Source organism: Saimiri boliviensis, chromosome 1 (assembly GCF_048565385.1).
Source record: "Saimiri boliviensis isolate mSaiBol1 chromosome 1, mSaiBol1.pri, whole genome shotgun sequence".
In the NCBI taxonomy this organism is placed as follows: Eukaryota; Metazoa; Chordata; class Mammalia; order Primates; family Cebidae; genus Saimiri; species Saimiri boliviensis.
Genome location: NC_133449.1, coordinates 264,745,216 through 264,765,554, shown reverse-complemented (window position 1 = coordinate 264,765,554; position 20,339 = coordinate 264,745,216). Strand labels below are relative to the sequence as shown.

The following is a 20,339-nucleotide window of genomic DNA, read 5'->3' as shown; positions in this document are numbered from 1 at the left end:
TAGAAAAAGGAAAATGATGCACAGAAAATGGAAATGAGGGACAGAAACAGCCAGTTTGGTTATAGCTTGGCATTTGCCCTATTTGAACACAGTTTGAACAGTTGTACATCTTTGGCTAAAACTTGGTGATTTGTACAAGAGTAGGCTATAGTCTATACAACTTTATATAAGTTATGGTTCACAATGTACAGAGCAATAATTAGGCTGGACTTGAAACATGTAAGGAAGCAGCTTTAGGCTAAACTGGATTGAACTATTCCCCTCTTTTGGTAACCCTCTCAATTTTGAGACGTTGATCAAAACTTTAGTCATTGATGTCCCTATCACCATTGTAAATGTACCTATTTGGTCTTGAAACCCACTGGGAAATAGCAGAACAGTGGGTTTTGTAATGTGAAAGCAAAAATCTGAGGTTATTTTTTTGTAAGGGTTAGAGTAGAGGGTACCTCCTTATGCTGGAACTTTTAAAAACAAAACCAATAATGGAATTATGGGGGGACAATAAATGTGACTCTCATTTGTTAGATAGGGACACTGTAATCCTGGTTATCAGTGGATGCCCAATTGGAGAGGACAAAGATGATTCTGGGCAATGGTTCTAGTATACTGGGTTGAATAGTGTTCTAGGATCTATGTATTTCCCGAAGTCTTGGTTTGATTATGTCACATTTAGCATGAGTGACTCCATTTTCGTTTGATCTGGTCTTTTGGGACCTCGTGCATGAGCTCAGTCCAAAACAATGGCCTCCCATAACTTTGTTTAAAAATTACCCCTTCTGGTCAGGTCCTCATATAAGAATGTGACCAAAATATAAGGCCTTAATGCCACTCTGTTACTGTACCATCATTTTGGGTTTCTGGTCTCAGCACATCATTCATAGGTTATGAGGCCCTCATGGTCACACATTTCTTTCAGCTCTTATCATCCAGTTGAAGAAAGACCATTTGACATTCTAAAGATGTCTGCATGCAAACATTTAAAACTGTTGAGAGAATACAGCACACCAGGGAGACGATTATGACTATCAGGAGGACAATACCAAGAGTTTGGAGTATGCGCCTCAGCCAGGGTCCCCATAAACCAAACCACCTAAAATCAAATAGATCAAAGAAGGAGCTAGGTAAAGAATCTACTCACTTTAAGCAGTCTCTTTTTAATCCCCTACAACTGAACCTCTATAATACTTGATGTGATGTGTTTCTCTGTGGGCAGCAAAAAGTGCCAGCAGCTGCACAGGTATTTCTCTGTTTAGCCAGTAAGTAATATAGAGCAATTATATAATTTAGCATAAACTTCACAAAATAACTTAAAGCCCACTGTGTAACCATATCCTTTGATTTAGAATCTGCTATAGAGCCTGTCATGAGGGATAAATTTTTAATCATTGCCTCATTTACCCTAAACCATGAAAAATAGGACCTAACAAATGATATACTTCTAGAAAAGTGAAGACCTCCTGGCAATGTTCTCTTTAACCTACGATGTAGGTTTAGAGGAGTGGACCAATGTCCTGTTTCTGACTGATTATGAAGTAATGTATGTACTCTTAAAATTTCTCATCTATATTGGGCCTTCCATCTATCAAGACATGAGGTTATCTATATATAAGGGTGGCTGCAAAATCCTTCACAAAAAAAAAGTATGCCCCATGAATGCACACAACAGACCTCTTTTTCACTTCTATTGTTCACAGAGGCCAAAGCAAGAGGGAAAAATGGAAAGATAAGAGTCTACTGACAGTAGAGAAATATTGATCTTTGATCTTGGGGAAAAGCTGACCACATAAAGGATGCCATCTTCTTTCATCTGGGGAGAAACTTCCCTGGTTCACTTTACTTTAAGGTTTCCAGTGGGTGTATAGTTCCAAGAGTATAGAGGGACTCCTCTGACTTGTGAGATTATGAACCCAAGGTTCAAGGTCCTGAAGTTTTGCTACAGTGTGGATGGGAAGGGCAGTCTCTCTCTGATGTTTTCAGAAGATCCTATCTTTGAATTCTAGATTGTGGAGGTGTTGATTGTCCCCAGTCAGTGAAGCATGGAAAGGTTTCTCTATCTGATGAAAATACACTGTTGCATAATGAGCTCATGTATAACATCAGCCCTCTTGCATGGGAAATCTTTTATACAATTGGAAAACATGCATTGAAAATGACAATTGAATGAAATCCCTCTATAAATGTTTAAATGGCACATCAGAGCAGAATGTACCTGAAGTTTTGAATGTCTTCCAGGAATATGGGTTTGACAGTCAGGTAGCAAAATATACCTAAAGTTTTGATTGCCTTCCCAGGAATGTGGGTTTGACAAACCAAACACTGGTCATAAAGTATTTGAACAATTTAGAAATCATCACATCAATATATATATTTAATTTGGATCACTTTATCTTTTCCATGGTTAGTCCTGGAATGCAGAACTCTTAATGACAAAAGCTTTAAGGACCCAGGAAGAACAAGGCAGTCGTCCTGGTTCTCCATGAGTCCATGCTTAACACTGGACTTAGGTCCTCTTGAATACCAGTTTCTCCAATTTAGGTGCATAGCACCAACAATCAATGGGTCCTAGTGGGTAATTGACTTAGACCATGGAGTTCATTCAAATTGTATATCTGAACAATTTCAATATTGGCTGATGTAGCATGGAAATCTGGCAAAGTATTTTCTTAGTGTTCAATGAATTTTTGTTCTGCTTGGGTTAGCAGTTTTATAAACCAGTGAGTCATTTCACCGAAGTACCAGGAATTCTTAGCCAGTCCAAAAGATATCATTCTAAATTTATCAGAAGACTGTTTTCAAGAGTACTTTTCAGGGTTGTTTCCATCCTTTAGTGAACCTCCTTAAAGACATTATATTCTAGGAATTTGCATGCTTGTGAAGTTTTTAGAAACTGCATCAAAATTAAGCAGTTAACTGTGGAAGTGACTTTAGTTAGTTAAAAACACAATTGACAGGGAAATTTAAATTATTTCTGTGTCCTATGATAACTTAACCATGCATATACTCAGACATAGTAGAATTTTAGAAATCCTATACAATTTTGGAACATATATTAATAACATTCATTAAAATATAACCTGAAGAAGGTTAAACATTATTTCTTATTTGACAATGCTTCCTATGTAACTTAACATGTCAAATAGTCCTGTTTATCTCTCTTTTGAATGCATCAGGGGCCTTCTGCAGCATTCCAAAGTTAGAGGTCAAAAAAATACTTAATTTTGAACCTAAAATTTGGTTTTGGGAAGCTTGACCAAAAATAGAATCACGGATCATTGTAGAACAATAGTCATTAATTTAACCAAAGTCATAATTAAAAGATTTTTAAAAACAAAAACCTGTATTCTTTGATAAAGGAGACTCTTTTCTAAACAAACACAAGACCTAAGACAGCATGAGACAGAATCCATTTCTTCTTTACTCTCTTTTTTTTTCCCTTTTGCAGTTTACTCAGAAGGTTAACGAAAATATATTGCTGTGTCTAATTAATACTACATAAGTTCTCTTTTGCTTAGAAGAGAACACCAAATTTTATTTTTGTATTAGTGATTAATACTAAAACTAATTTTAATTAAACTTAATTTATCAAATCTGTCATCTTTTAACCACAAGATTCCCATAAACCTTTCCATTTTACATTTCCCCCAACTTTCTATATTTATCTTGTTTTATTTTTTACTCCTTCAATTTGAAAACTTTTAAGTAATTTTAAACCAGACAAAATTTTTAACATACTTTTATGCCTTTCTAACTTTCCTCATTAAATGCATATTTTGCTTTTGCTTATATATTCTGTATACAGAATTGTTTCTCTCATATCTAGTAGTTTTTAACTCTTGGTAGCAGTAATTTCTAGTGAAAACTCTAGAAAGTAATTTTGAGCTGTTTTATGTCAGTATTTGTAAATAGAAAAAATTATAATTTTTTAGAAAAATAATTCTTAAGGGTGGGCACAGTGGCTCATGCCTGTAATCCCAGCACTTTGGGAGGCAGAGGTGGGTGGATCACTTGAGGTCAGGAGTTCGAGACCAGCCTGACCAACATGGAAAAACCCCATCTCTACTAAAAATACAAAATTAGCTGGGCTTGGTGGCACATGCCTGTAATCCCAGCTACTTGGGAGGCTGAGGCAGGATAATTACTTGAGGCAGGAGGATCACTTAAACCCAGGAGGTGGAGGTTGCAGTGAGCTGAGATCGCACCATTGCACTCCAGCCTGGGCAACAAGAGCAAAACTGTCTCAAAAAAAAGCGAAGGAAAATAGTACTTCAAATTATTGTTTATTAACATAGCTAAGTATATTTCGCTTTTCTATACCATATAAAAATAACATGTTAAGGTATATGACTCATGTTTAATAATATTTCAATATCTTACAGATGATTCAGACATTATATGATTATATATTACTTAATTTAACATAACATGACTCTAAGATCTTAAATTACTGAAAAGAGTTTTGAAACTGTGACACAGGCAGCTTCCCTAATGTCTTCCCCCAGCCATTGTAGGTCCCAATTAGCCACATGGCAACCAGGAGGATTCTGAAGGTCAGGGCTTGTCTGAGCCCATCAGGACAGAAGACAGAGCTGTGAAGACTATACCTGGAGGACCTAATCCCTCCCAAAATAGCCAGGAAGCAAAACAGGAAAAGCAGAGGCAGAAAGGGCCATATTGGGCTTGCTTCTGGCTTGTGGCTGCTGGTCTAGGCGCTAAGAACCTGTCTCCAGACCTCATCATGGCCACCTTTTGAGACCCCTGAATTCAGAGACTCCAAACCAAAGACATAAACACACAGTCAAATCAAGGAAGTATCAAATTATATTTAATTTTGAAACCATTTCTATTTTACCAACAATTTAAAAACTAGTTTTATTTACCAAATGCCATATACACATAACACATACAGATATAGAAACAGATCTTAGAGCTCTCAGAAAGGATTTTCATTTACTGGCTTTTAAATAGTTTTGCTTTTCCTTCTGTGATCTATCAGTCTTCCAATTACCAGTTTCATTGCCCTAAGGAATTGCTAACTAGGCAACAAACTTGCATTTCTATAGGGACAACTCTTAGGTGGAACAAAAAAAATTTCATAAGCGCAGACCTAAGATTTTAGGCCTAAATATTGTATCATCAACCAAGGGAAGAAAAAACCTGCTCAAGTGAAATTCACTTAAGACAAGACGTGAAAAGCAGAAAAGCACCGTAAACAAAGGTATGGTTTCTTATGTAAATTTAAAAGAATAGTAAGAGTTTGTAATGTGCATAGGCGGACATCCTTAAAATGGAGATTTTTGTTTATAAAGAGTTTCAAGATAGCCAATTAAAGTTCAGAAAGATGTATTTTAGTTTAATAGCATGTTCTTTTTAACTTAGCTACTATTTTTTAGCTAAAATGATTACGTTCAGGGTAACAGGTGGAGCCCATTAAGGAATATGGCCAACGAGGCATTGAATGCCTGGATTCAGCGTGGATAGATCTGAAAAGGAAGCGAACCTGTTTTACCTGAGGGTCTACCTTTTGCAAACGCCTTATTTAGGACAGCTTTCTTTCCACCTTTGGGGTGGGATAGTAACTAGGCCAAAGGTTAGCAGATTTGATTTTTTAAATCAATTATCGCTTAAGCTTTTAATGAAGTCCTTAAATAAAAATACTGATATATTTTTGGAAGCTTCTGGATATTAATAGGCATCCCTACCTAAGACTAATTTGGAAGCCCTCATTTTCAAATGCACTTCAGTGCAGTGTTGTTCATTTGGAAAGTTCCACAGTAACTTATCTCTAGAAAGATTTCAACATTTCTACAACACTTTGTTATGGCTAGGGCCTCATACTTACGCATATATAAGCCAGAAGGAACTCAGTTCTTCCGAAATTAAGGATTCCATTTTTACCTCAAATATTGGCTTTGGCTTTTAGGTTCCCTTGATCAACTTAGCTGTTGATTTTTTCCTTACCTAAGCATGCAAGAAAACTGAATCAAAGGGGTAGAACGCAAAAATCGCTGTGAATGTCCAAAAGCTCAATTTTATACCCTCTGCAATATTGCCATTTATTGCCTGTTTATTTCTGACCCAGTCAGACAGAAGAGGCTTATAATTGGATCCAGGCCAGTTAATTACCAGATCCCATCCAATCCTGGATCCAGCCCAGTTTCTGTTGCTACTTCCAACCCCAGTTTGGATCAGAAATTTGCTCAAAGAAATTCAGAGCTCAAAACTCAAATCTCTCCCCGAGCCTCGAAATCCTAGACAGAACTTACTACCATCTCCAGTTGCTACAAGAGGGCAATGGGCACAATCCACTGGCAGGTACCTCTCCTGGCCACCCAGCACTCCTGGGAGTCACTGGAAGCTGTGCTTCGTATTCCACTTCTTATGCCATTTGTTAAAAGTAAAACTTCGGCTGAATTAAATTTAAAAGAGGTTAATTGAGCAAAGAACGATTCACGAATCAGGCAGCCTCCCAAGCCATAAGAGCCTATTATGATCAGCCACGTGGTGGAAGAAGATTTATGGACAGAAAAAGGAAAGTGACACACAGAAAACAGATGTACAGAAAAAGCCAGATTGGTTACAGCTCGGTATTTGCCTTAATTGTACACAGTTTGAATAGTTTACCACCTTTGATTGGCCAAGACCTGGGATTGGCACAAGAGTAGACTAAAGTCTGTTTACAACTCCCTTTAAATTATAGTTCACAATGCACACAGAAACCTTTAGGCTGAACTTAAAACACGTTAAGGAGGCAGCTTTACTCTACACTTGATTTGACACCACCCAGAGCCTCAGAATGTGACCTTATTTGGAAAGAAGGTCTTTGCAGATACGATTAGTTAAGATGAGGTCATACTAGATTATGGTGGGTCCTAAATCCAGTGGCTGGGGTTCTTATAAGAAGGCCAGGTGAAGACACTGAGACACAAAGAAACACACACAGAGGAGAAAAGACTATGTAAAGATAGAGGCAGAAATGGGAATGATATTGCTACAAGTCAAAGGCTCCAAGAATTGCCTGCAACCACAGTATTAACATAATAAAGAGAATCAGGGAAGGATTCTTCTTTCCTAGAGTTTTTGGAGGGAGCTTAGCTCTGCCAACATGTTGATTTCAGACTTCTAGCCTCCAGAACTCTGAGAGAATAAACTGCTTTATTGTTTTAAGCCACCCAGTTCATCATAATTAAAGAAGCCCTAGGAAACTAGCACATCTAGCAATAAGATGTGAGGAACACTTGAATCCAGGTGGAGCTTTTCAAGGTTGCTTATCACCACAGTTTGGGAAGGACTAAAAAAAGAGAAAAAAACAAAAAGCTCCTTAAGTTCCAACATCAAAGTCTACAATTCTTCCCTCTCTCCCTCGATATGGACTTGAGTTATGATTGCTGTTGTAAGCCACTATGTTCTGGAGTAATTTGCTACACAGCAATAGGCAACTAATACAATTTCTAATGCAGCTAATTTGTCTTACCTTTTGAGTGTCCAGAGTGTCTTTCTGTTCCGTCTTCTGAGGATGAACCCATTAAGAACTTGTCTTAAGGCCATGAGCTCACTTTGTTTTTCTTGATGGATTGTGGGTGAGAGGACAGATTTTATTCTGTAGAATGAGAAGACTGTCATAAACTACTTAGGTCAACCAGAGATTATAGCTACAGCAAACAACTGTAATATTCTTTCCCTCAGTTCTGTTGAGTCAGTAGAGTTACCGCCTACTTCCCCTCAGTTGACTCGCCTGGCAGTGGTTACCCAGGCTGCTGTGGCTTCCAAACTTAGTCTAATCCCCCTACCCCACATCCTCAGGACAGACAGATGTCCAGGATTGTAGCTTTCTAATTCAAAAGGCTGTAAGTCTTCCTCACAGAGTTTTGTTTTTTTGTTTGTTTGTTTGTTTGTTTTTTCTCTGAGATGGCTATGGCTGAATAATCAGTGACAATTTTGCTTTTATAAAGTAACTTTAAAGCATGGGTGGCTGACCATGACTGGCCTCTCTCCTCATATCTGCCTGACAGAACTGATGTAACCAGATACCTGGTGCTGCTCCTCAGATCTCTCAAGTTCATCAGGCAAAAGAGAAACAGATGATGGAGTAATATTTGCTGCATTAACCAAGGAGTCTTACTCAGTGTATGGCTGATATCTTGGAAGTAGTGTGAAATATGAAGTCAGAAGTTTTAGGCTTATGTTTCTCTTTTGATATTTAGTAATTTTATGAGTAAAGTCACATAAACTGTGAACCTGTTTCTTCATCTGTATAATGAGAACAGTATTAACATACTAACCAGCCTACGTCCAGAAGGGTGTTTTATGTTTCAAATTAAAGAGTGTGTATGTGAAAGGGCTTTGCAAACCGTGAAACAACTATATGCTAATATAGTTGTTGCCCCCTGAGATTATGATTACTATTTCAATGAATGGATGCGAAGGATATTCTTAGAACACAAGCTCAGGTCTGCATCAGCCTCATTAATGAGAATCATTGTGGAAGCAGAGAGGATGCTCCAATGGAGAGAATTTGATTCTGTGTGTTTGAGAGGTTGCCATCCAATGTGGAAGTAGGTTATCCAAGACTTGTCTGAGGTAGTCTTGGGTGGGGCTCTGGTCCTGGTTGGCTTCTCATGGAGCCAACTGGGACCCTGCTCTAGCTGCCGTTGGTCTCACTGTTGGCCATGTTCAACACAACGGCCCTATGGTGCTGACTGTGACAGCATCCGAAATCTTTCCAAATTGAGAACAATGGGAAAGTTGTCTTCTGTAGTTCTCATAGGCTATTTTGATATTGTTTTTCTTTTCTTTTTTGTTCTTGTTTCTCCCCAGTATTACAAAGTATTGTGTTCACTTTGTTGAGTACTAAATGGTCTTTTCCTTTGACTCGATTGCCTCTTGTTTATGAAAAATAGCAAGTCAACCATGACAAATGGCCAGCAGTAATCTTGCCTCTCAAGTACAGAGACTTTTTTCTTGCCCTTATTTTGTCTGAAAAATAAGAAAGCTTTTTTTTTTTTTTTTTCCTTTGGGGAAACTAGTCTTGTTATTCAGAGATACATAGTATAGAGAAAAACTCTGGAGTCAGGAGACCTGGGTTCAAATTCCGTGTTGGGCAAGTTACATAAATCTCTTTGCAGGCCAGTGACTGGAGGTGGCAGTGGGGGGTGCCATGAGGATCACATTGTAAGAGCACCTTGTGAGCAGTAAAACAAATGTTCTTATGACTCTTTCCAGAGGACCCTGAAAAGGCAGGAGTAGGCAGACATTGCAGAGATTCTAATTCAGGATATTTCTTAGAAATGCTGCATTGTAGCATAATGTATGCTTGATCTGAAACACCAGAGTCCTGAAGAACATGTTGCAGATCTATTCCTTCGCTTTAAAAATGTGCAAACCTACCTGCTCAGTGTATAGCCACCAACAGCTATAGCTCCTCCTGGAAGCCTGTGCCTTGTAGCCGATGCCCTTAGACTTTCTCCTGCTGGTCTACCCCGGGGGCCATGTTCTTTCTTTCATCCAGCTGGCTGAGCCTCATGAGGATCACACATGTTGACTTTCTCTTTTGCTTGCCAGTGTGGCCTGGAGGTGAGCCTTGTGAATCTGCTTTAGGGCCAGATGTGAAGTCCTAACTAGCTGTGACTGAATTTCCTTGCATCTTCCAAGATGTTTTTCATTGTAAATGATCAACAACAATCAACGTTATTCCTTTAAGTTATGTACAGTCAGCCTTCAGTTCTTCTCCTTTACTGAGGATCACGGAGCCATAAGTGAGGAGAAGACAAACAGCACAAAAAGTAAATGTTATTCCCTTTATCTCTGGAGATGTCTGACAAGCAGTCTCTCACCTTTGTCTCCACATGCCTTGGAAACTGTGTTATAACATGTGCTGTGTCATTTGAAGACACTTGTCAAGCAGATTCTATTTTACCAATAAGAACAGTGTTTCAAATGGGAAGCCAAGGAAGTCAAGAACTAAGTATCTTGTAAGTCATAGCTATGACCAAGCATGTATCATGAAATACAGAGAAAGCAGTGGAATTATGTGAAAGAACAAAGCTGTAATTAGAGACCGTTAGACCTGGGGAGCACACAGAAGATCATCTGGTCTGAGTCCTGTGTTTTACAGATGAGAAAACGGGGGTCCTGAGGATCAGCCGCTTGTGCCAGGATGCATTGCTCGTTAATAGTAGAGCCGGGACCATTGACACCAAGGTCACTGACACTGGCCCAATGCTTCTTCAACTCTACTGTACTTGGGTCTGAGACAGACCTAGGCTGGGATCCCAGCTCTGCCATGTATTGTGTGACCTTGGGCAAGTTATTCCACTGCTCCAAGCCTCAGTGTTCCTCTAAAGGGCTGAATTGTGTCCCCTTCAATTTTATATGTTGAAGCCCTAATCCCAATACCTCAGAATGTGACTGTATTTGGAGATAGAGCCTTTAAAGAGGTGATTCAGAAATAAGACTGTTAGTGGATCCTCATCCAATCTGACAGCTGTCCTTATGAAAAGAGGAAATTTGAACACAAGGAAAGACACCAGGTGTGGGTATGCACATATAGGAAAGACCATGTAAAGACACTGTAGGAACGTGGCCATCCGCAAGCCAAGGAGAGAAGCCTCAGGAGAAACCAGACCTGCCGACGCCTTGGTCTTGGATTTCTAGTCTCCAGAACCGTGAGGAAATGCATTTCTGTTGTTTAAGCCCCCAAGTCTGTGGTATTTTGTTATGGCAGCCTGAGCTGACCAATACAGTCCCCACCTATAAGGCTGAGATCTGAATATTTAACTCATGGGGTCTGTTGTCCAGATTAAACGAGATAATTAATCAAAAGAAAAAAAACAATGGCCAAGACACAGTAAGTGCTCAGCAAGTGACAGTTGTTACGATTATGCAAAAGACCAATTAAATACACATAAACATTCCATTATAGCATAAATTTGACCTCACTACAATGAATTTGCCAGCAGTTCTAGACTAAGTTCCCAGTCTTCTCAGTTTGGTTTGCCTTCTGCTGGTCTTTGAATGACTCTTGAAGATAGACCTGGATTGTCTACCCATAGATTTTTCAAAGGCAGTCCAGAGACACTGAAATTAGTGTCTTCATTGTATCTTGATAACTTTCCCAGCCATAGTTAGTCATATTGGAGTTTTTCCATTAAGTTGAGACATCTATTTAAGATTCAGATTGTTCCTTTAAAAATAGACGTTGGAGAATGCAAATATTTAGAGGCCTCACTCAAGAGTTCAGATTTTTAAGGATTTTGAGTGGAGAGAGATCACGCTTGAACGTACTCCCTCTGCTCTCTTTTTAAACCTCCAACAATGACAACACTGCTTTGCAAAGAGTAAACATCAGATGAAGAAATCTCCCAGGACCGCCTGAGAGGGAAGTGCAGAAGGCAGGAGAAGGGGACTTGCCCCTGACACCTTGGTGGCAGCATACAAAATCTGGTGTGTCCCAACAGTGATTGCTGAAGCCACCTCCTTCCCCCTTGCTCTCCTGCTGTATAGTGTTGACAGTGGCCACACCAGACTAAAGGCACCGACTGTCCAGGGACTGAGGCTGTGCAGACGGAGTGGAGTATTCAAGTCCAAGTGCTGAAATGCTGGAAGTCCTTGTGTGGGATTAGAAGGGGCAGCTGGCACCCCGTTGATTCTATTCTCTGAGTGTGCCTCGGCAGGCAGAATGCATTTTGATTTTCACCTAAATCCCAGATTGCATAATTCACACAATGGCATCTGACGTGAACTGAGATTTCTCCTCTGCACTACTCAGCTTTCTGCAAATCCTGCCTCTTTATCCTGGCCACTCCCCTCAGACAGGACAGCCAGAGAGTTTCTGTTTTGCTACTAAAGAAACCAAGGCACTGGGACTTACACTAGACTTAAACTAGCAGGTGCAGCTAAGCTGATCCCGAAGCCAAGAGTTTCTGTACTCGCAAGGCAGTATTTTATGGGCATTGTCCATAAATATCTTGTTAACCCTCAAATACAGGATGAGAGAAAGTGATCTGGTCTTAGAAGAATGCAGACCAGAGACCCTGCAAAAGTCAAAGCCATGACTGGGCGTAAGTCATGCACAGAGGCAGCATCTGTCTGGGTGGAACATAGTTGTGGTCATGGCTACATTACTAACCTCTCGCTCAGCCATTTGTTGAAGCAGTCATTCTTTGGGAAATGGGAGTTGGACCCTTCCCCCTTCCTAAATCCAAAATGCCATCAGTGATGTCCTTCTCCATTCAGCCCTTTCTGATGGCTTGTGGTGTCTTACAAATTACTGAAAGAATGTTGCCTGGAGGGAAGCTCTCTGGGTAAAGACACGCTATGGATTCAGTCTTCCAGTGTAGAGTCTCTACATAAAAGGGTGCTCCAATATGAGGCGAAACAGATTCTAAACTGTTGGCCTGCATCAGTCATCTGGGGCAATGATTAGAAATATGGAATCTGGACCCCATCCCCAGTCTTTCAGATTGAATGTGTTCCTGAAAAGGGCCCAGGGATCTGCATTTGCAACAAGTGTCCCGGTGACTCTGAAACAGGAGATCATGGACACTGCTCTGTGAAATACTGCTCAAGACAATATAGAGTATTTGTGTTTCTTCCGATTCTGAGCTTCAGTGCATCTGGGACCCTTGGTGCCTCAGGTGCCCTCCAGACCTTAATGGCAATGTGGCTGATCTAGGAAGACTGAAACACTCTTGGCCCTACTGCAATTTCTTGATCCTCTGGTTTTCTGCCAATAAGATGAAACACCCCCATACTTTCAGTTTTAAGTGGAAAGATACTATATGATAATAGAGGTAATGTTGATTTTAAAAAGTGTGCTACCTTAAACTTAGATATAATTTAACAATAGCTTTCACTTTATCTTTTGATTTTCACAGTAACCTCAATATAATTTCACAATAAATCATTTCACTCATGAAGAAACTGAGGCACAGAGATATGTTCTGGAGCCAACAGTGACAACATTATCCTATTGACTGGATAGCTGAACTTAGGTTTGGGGTTCTGCTCTTTAAACTGGTCATTGGAGAAGGGTGCTTGAAGTCCTCACCAAGGAGTTTGGTTGTGGTCTTTAGTTATGAGGGGTCTCTTGAACTTGGTCCTGACATTTTCCTTATTTTTTTTTCTCTCTCTCTCTTGTCTGTCCAAACTATTACAGCACTAGAACTGGGACTGGGACATCATCCAATCACCAGGTTGGCAGTTTTCCTCCTGCCTTTCTGTATAAAATCCCTAGAGTACCATGTGGCTGTTGGTGTGGATTAGTGGATATAGGGGTTGCATTATTACCTTAATTCAGAGATGTACCAAAAAGACACTAAAATGACTAGGGAAAACTTTTAAGAATTTTATGTGACCAGTCTCCTTCCTGAAATTGGACCAGGTTTAGCTGGATAGTCTGCCTTCATTCTTTTAATGAAGGTGTCTCATGTGTGGCATAGATTATGGTAGGAGCCAGGAGACCTGAGCTCTGGTTCAGGCTTGGCCAATAATCTGCTATGAGCTTATGAGATTGTACTAGCCTCTTGGAGTCTCTGTTTCCTCATCTGTAACATGAAGAATCTTGTTCTGTACTTTCTGGGTCTAATATCTTTCAATCTAACACCCACCAAGCTATTGGGAATGCTAAGGATATATGAATGAATGCCTTCTCTAGGATCTAGTCATCTGGGGATGAGACATTTCGAGAGGTCCAGAAACCAGAGGCCTCATGGCTTGTAAAAGAAATCTTGGAAGTGGTTATGTTTATTTGCTTACCCACTTGACATATACAGATGCTCACTGCCTCCACCATTCATTTTGCCTTCAGCTTTGGTTTTGCTACCTGAAGGAAGCTCAGAACCTCTTGCAGTCACAGCAAGGTATGGCAAGGAAAAAACTAATGTGGTGACACTGAGTGCTTTCATGTCTGGAAGTGAATAGGAAAGCGTGAGTATCTCTAGCTATAAGCAGTCTTGGGGGTCCCATGTGGCCTTCTCATGATCTCATGACCAGGCACAGGAATGTTGCTAAGAACTGATGAATTATAGAGAGCCTGGCCTTAGCAGGCACCTATGTGCTTTGAACTTCAAGTACATTGGAAATACATTCACTAGAATCTGGATTTAGAGTAAGTCAAGGACAGATACTATGTTTTAAGGATATCTTCAGAGCCTCTGGAGTAGGAATTCAATCAATACCTACTGAATAAATGAACATGTCTGAAGAATAGAATCATAAAACTAGAGAGAAACAAATTATACCCAAAGTTGTTCTCAAGACTGTACCATGGAAGGCCAGGACTAAGGATATGGGTCTTAGCTCAATTTTTCTTTGTTCTACTTTATCTTGTTTTGGTGCCACCTTTCTTCATTACATGCTACAAGGAACTCTGAAGACAAAGGGTGGCTGAGGACCATTTCTCTGTTTTAAATATGCATTTATATATATATATATATGATTATATGTTAATTTTATTTATATAATATATAAATTAATTTTACATAATGTATAATTTTAATACATATAATATATAACACAATTTTCTATCATGTTAAAAATGACATAACATAAAATTTGCCCTCTTAATATTTTTAAAGCATATATAGTTTAGTTTGGCAGTAGTAGATATATTACTGTGAAACAAAGGTCATATCTTTTTAATGGTAACTCCTAAGACTTAAAAAATACACAAATTTTTCAGAAGTAAAATGTTATAGGAGATATTGTCTACAGACCTGCTTTTTAAAATTTAAATTCCATTTTCTAAAAAATTATTAAAGAGTTAGAGCTATGTTTTTATAATTTTAAAAAAACCCTTCAGTAGTTTGAGTCAAAAAGAAAGAGTTAACATGGTGGCCATGACCATTACAGATGCCTTTGCTACATCTTTCAATCTGGGGCTCTTTCCTATTATATAAAATTTGTGGATATCATTTTTATTTCCACTTTGGTTAAGTGAGCATGTTCCAAGTCAAATAAAGCTGGGTTGCAGTACCACAGACCACCATTAGGTGCCACTGTTTGACATGATAGTAAAGGGACAGAACGTAATGGAATAAGACTTCTTTCCTTCTTTCTGATGTGCCTACTAGGTGCTGAGCTCTATGCTAGGCCCTGCAGGTACAGCAATAAACAAGACAAGCCCTGAATGAGGCAGACATGTCATTACAATAGGAGGGGTGGAGCAATTGTTTAGAGTCTAATGTAGCAAATCAGGTGAGGCATGAGATGAGTTGAACCATGGCAGGAGCTATGAGGGTGGAGACAAATTTGGGCTTTTGGAACACCTTGATAGGTTCATATTTTTGTGGTGGCCATGGATGCAGATGGCCCTGACCCCCTTGATCACTAACCTCACACTATCCACCAGTTTGTTACATGGCCTTGGGCAAACCTTTGGGTCATATGGTATTATTTTTTTAATGCATTATTTGCCAAATAAAATACAGGTTTTTAATTTCTCATGAAGAATCAGAAGGTCTAGCAGCAATTGATTAAAACTAAATCATGGCTGCCCCCGTAGTAGACCATCAATTCTTCTGCCAGCTTATTTCTCTCACCATGGTTCTTGTCTGGTCCCTTTAAGCAGGGCCAATATTTAGTGGGTGTGTACTGGGGTGAAATATATCTGTTTTGATTGGTGACTAGCTCCCCGGAGCTCCCTGAGTGTCTCCTATGCGCCAGGCCATTCCCCAATAGCATCTCTCCAACCCACTTCCCTATAATCTGGCTATAAAAAGGTTTCACTTGGCACTGCAGGGCCTCCTGGCTCCCTGCTCTAGTGCTAGGTCCAACATCCATTTTCTGATTAGTCCTTGTCCTGGGCCAAAAGGAGTGTTCAATATTTTGAATATCATCCCCACTTTTAGGGGATGAGGTCTGCACGTGACCTCTGGGCTAGATGATTCTTGCCTTCAGGGGAAGGAAAATACAGGATAGATCCCAAGGCAGGGGATGTGTTCAATCACAGATGGCTTTGGGGTTCAGGTTTTTTTCTTTGTTTTTGTTTTTACAAACTTTTAATTATAAAAGCTGTTTTATTTTCAGAAATGTTTACGTTTCCATAGCATGCTGCTGAATGCATCAACGTGGGAGGATTATGTAAATTTTTATAACTTAAGGGAAACAGGAAATTATTTTTTTATTTTTTGCAGCTTCAACACATTAAAATAATGGGATTTCTTTTTTCATCAGTGGAATGCCATTCCAAGATATCTTTAAGTTCTTTGCGGTCAGCCTCAGGTAGCAGGACAGTTAAAATGATAATAGTAATAATTAATAATTATCATAAAATATATTTGTACTTTTGGAAACCAGCCTGTTTGTGATTCCTTCACAGATAGTTTATCTATGTGAGACCTCAAGGCCAACCTTAGAGGGAACCGTTGTTTCTCCTCCAAGCGCTCATTCTGTGTCCAGAGAAACACTTGCTGGGTTTTAATTAGAAACCGGTGGGGTTGTAGGCTGGCTAGCTGGCTGCACCATGTGCTATGATCTGGGAAGGCTGAGTGGAGGTCAGGGAGTCTGAGCATATCTTCAGGGTGAGATATTTCATTACACAAGGGAGAAGAGATGATTGCCAGTCCTCCCATCTGGAGAAAAGTTGCTGGGAGGCAGGAGCTAAGGATAGGGTGAAAGAAATTGACACACTGAAGAGAGTAGGGTGAAGGGAGGAGAGGGTCAGGCCGGTGCGTGTCAGCTCCAGGAGGCTGGCCCTGCCTCGGCCATGTCCATCTGACACAGAATGGAATGTGACCCAGTCCTTGCGGGGCTCAGTTGGAACTCTTTCCACCGCTCTGCAGCTCACTCTCCTCATGCTCACCTGGACAAATCTACTCTGGCCACAATGGCTGGAGTGTTAACCTCTGGGTCATTCTCAGATGATGGAGTTGAGGGAAAGACAGGCTCTTCTGAAGTCAAGGCAGGCGCTCCCTCCATCTTTTCCTTCACAGCTGGAATCTTCTGCTTGTACAGCTCTTAAGACATCAAATCCTAACCGGGGCTTACAGGCCTTTCTCTCCCACTGAAATGTAAACCCTGCTATGGGAATGACCACACCCTCCATTTTTTTGTAGAGCATCCAGTGCAGTGTCTGGCACAAATAAATGTTCTGTGAATGTCAACTGAAGGAAAGCAGAAGCCAGGAGAGGTCCGAAATTGCTGTAAACCAAAAATAAGATACTAAGTCTCCCTCCTGGCCATGGAGATACCAAAGAAACTTGAAAAACCCAGTTCAGGCCATGACAGGAAAGGGGTGGTGAGACGTGCCTCTTTATACCCGCTCCCGTAAGGAGTTCAGGCACAGCTGACCAGCACTGACACAAAAACAGGGATCTTAAGACCAATGAGACAGATTCTTTTTAGCAATAAGATACCAAATTCCATCCTGACTATCTGACTGTGGTATAATATCACATGACGGATAAAGAAGGAAATCAATATTTTACCCCAAAATATATATTTTTTTGTTGTATTTTGAAATGTCCCTGCAATTTTGTGGGAGAAAACTGTGTGGGGAAAATTTACATCTGTAAAGAATCTTTATTACCGTAACTAGATCTTTATCTTTCTAGGCCCTTTGAATCCAGAAAAGATTAACTGAGAATCTAGCATCTTTTAAAGATCTAAGTAGGAAACGTTTGCCATCTATATTCTCCAAGGGTGACCACCAAGGAGACTCCATCTACATAATAAAAGCCTTGGTCTGCACAACGCCTTATCTTAACCCAGACACTTCTTTCTATTGATTCCAGGTCTTTAGATAATAACTTAACTCTTTCAACCAATTGCCAATCAGGAAATCTTTGAAGCCACCTGTGACTTCTAGGCTCCCTCTTCCAGTTGTCCTGCTTTTCTGGACCAAACCAGTGTATCCCTCACATGTATTGATTGATGTCTTCTGTCTGCCTACAACCCATAATACCAAGCTGTAACCCAACCACCTTGGACACATATTCTCAGGATCTCCTGGGGCTATGTCATGAGCCGTTGGTCACTCATATTTGGCTCAGAATAAATCTTTTAAAATATTTTACAGAGTTTGCCTTTTTTTCATCAATACAGCCTTGGGAGGATTGCTGGCATCTCCACAATGACGCTGCTTTCAAGGACCCAAGGCATAGCAAGACCTTGAAGTACTTGGGGAATCATGAACAAAGAATCAGTCAAACGGAAAGCAGAGTGAAGCAAGTACAACTAGCAAAATTTCAGTCATTGAATTGTTTAAGAGCTTTGGAAATTGGCTGTTGCTTTACATTAACTAATAGTTCAAATGTAGGTGTGACCCTCAAATGTGTCTCAGCCATTCTGAATAAATCAGAATATACTATTTATGACATCTTATTTTTATTTTAATTCCAATTTGAAGTTTTCACAAACTTCATTGCATCGACCATGCATTGAGCTCTCACCATGAGCCAAACTGCTTGCGAGACACCATCTCGAGACACTGTAATGACTGTCTTCATCGGGCAGATGAGGAACCTGAGGCTCGGACTGGCTGTCAGGCAGCATGGAGTTGTGGAAGAGCCTGGCCCAGAGCTTGGGAAGACTCAGGTTCCAAACTTTGACTCTTATAATTATGGGACTTCAGGGAAATTACTCAACTAAAGACATTGGAACCAGAATATTTGGAAAGAAATCAGTGTTCGTTTTGGCCAAATCATGCAGGCTTATGCAGTCAGAGGAGCACGGGTGCACGGATGTCTTGTTTCCTATCAGATACGCACATATTTATGTGAACTTTGTGACCTCCTTGTTCCCTTTCTTTGGGACATGGGGAGAGAAAGTGCTAAAGCATACTTTTAAATGTGCTAGTTCTGGAGTTTAGAAGAGGCTGTCCAAGGAGCAAGCTGGACATGAATAATGTATGACCTGTTCAGCCAAAAGCCCCACCACAAAAACCTCATGGAGCTTGCTACACATTATTTTCCAAATATCAACTCGGATTAAAAGGACCGTCTAGCCCACTGACAATTATTCATTGGCTTCTGTACAGTCTATTATTGTATGGCGCTTCCTCGGGAGCTATAATTAGGTGATTGTGTAAAGAGTCCACAGTGCACATTTGAATAGTGACTCTGTTTGGTTCATGATGTCACTCATTCACTCTGGTTCCCTCTCATCATATGGCTGTGGATGTACTGTGGTTGGAACTGAATACATGTGAAATTAGACCTTCACTGAGTGTTCTGTGAAGTAATGTTAGCACTTAGGATGAATCACCTGGGACATACCTGAAGTAATTACGGCCTAAGTGTCAGAAATTCTGGGAATCCCTCTTTTTAGCTTTTCAACCTGGACAAGTCATTCAGCCTTTAAGAGACTTTGTTCATCTGGAAATTGGGGTTCATGGCATCAGCAACCCAGTGGTTATAATGTATCATGTGTGAATTACCTCCCTCTTCTTCCCCTCCACACCTAATCAATACCGCATCCTGAGCATGCCCCGTCTTTAGCATCTCTCAGCTCTCCCCACGTTTCTCTGTCTGCACGGCCACTTCTGTGTTCCCAGCCTTAAATGGGGTTCACTGCACCTGCTCCTGCAGCCTCTAACAGACTGGTCGCTTCTGTGATGGTCCTTCTGGACGATAACATGGGACATGTTCTGTAGCTTAGACCCCTGCAGTGAGATCTCTGGAAGTTTGCAGCTGTACTGCTACCTGACGCTGTGCTCTTATGAGTCAAATTCCTTGTCTTGACCTGTATGCCCCCATATGATCTGTCCCCATCTATATGTAGAACCTCATGTTATGCTACTCTTCCCCTCACTACCAGCATTCCAGGAAAAGCAGCTTATTTTTAGCGACCAAAATACATAAAAAAAACTCTCCTCTTAAAGACTTTTGCACTGGATGTTCCTTCCACCTGGAACATTTTTCACCCTCCTTTGCCCCTTTACATGCCCTACAAATCCAGATCAGCATTCAAGAACTAGCTCGAAGTGTCCTTTCCCTGGGAAATTCTCACAAGGACCACTCCCTGCCACTGTGTAAGCTCCCAGTAAACAGTCTTACTCCTTCATAGAACTTATCACAACTCCAGTGAAATAATTACCTGGGTAAAGATTTCTTTAAAATTTGTCTCTCCCTCTGAACTGTTTCTTGAATCTGGTCTTATTCCCAGCATACCATGTGACTTGTAATCTTCATCAATACACATTGTACAGGGAATAAAGTTTGCCATTCCTCTGTGAACTTAATTCTGTCATTTTTTGCATTGGAAGATCCTGGAGGGGCACCTTTGCTCTTTGTTCTTCAGCCTCCTCTTGGTTAAGAAGAGACATGGCTCTCTGTGAGGGAGCCCCATCCCTGGGCTTTGTCAGCCACAAAGGCCTGACTGGAAAGCACGGTAGGAGTCAGGAC

General features: G+C 40.4%; 1 protein-coding gene across 5 annotated transcripts in view; it reads left to right on the top strand.

The window, feature by feature from the left end:
* Positions 1-20,339, top strand: part of WDR70 (WD repeat domain 70) — a 438,306-nt gene that overhangs the window by 333,561 nt on the left and 84,406 nt on the right. The window lies entirely within an intron of this gene.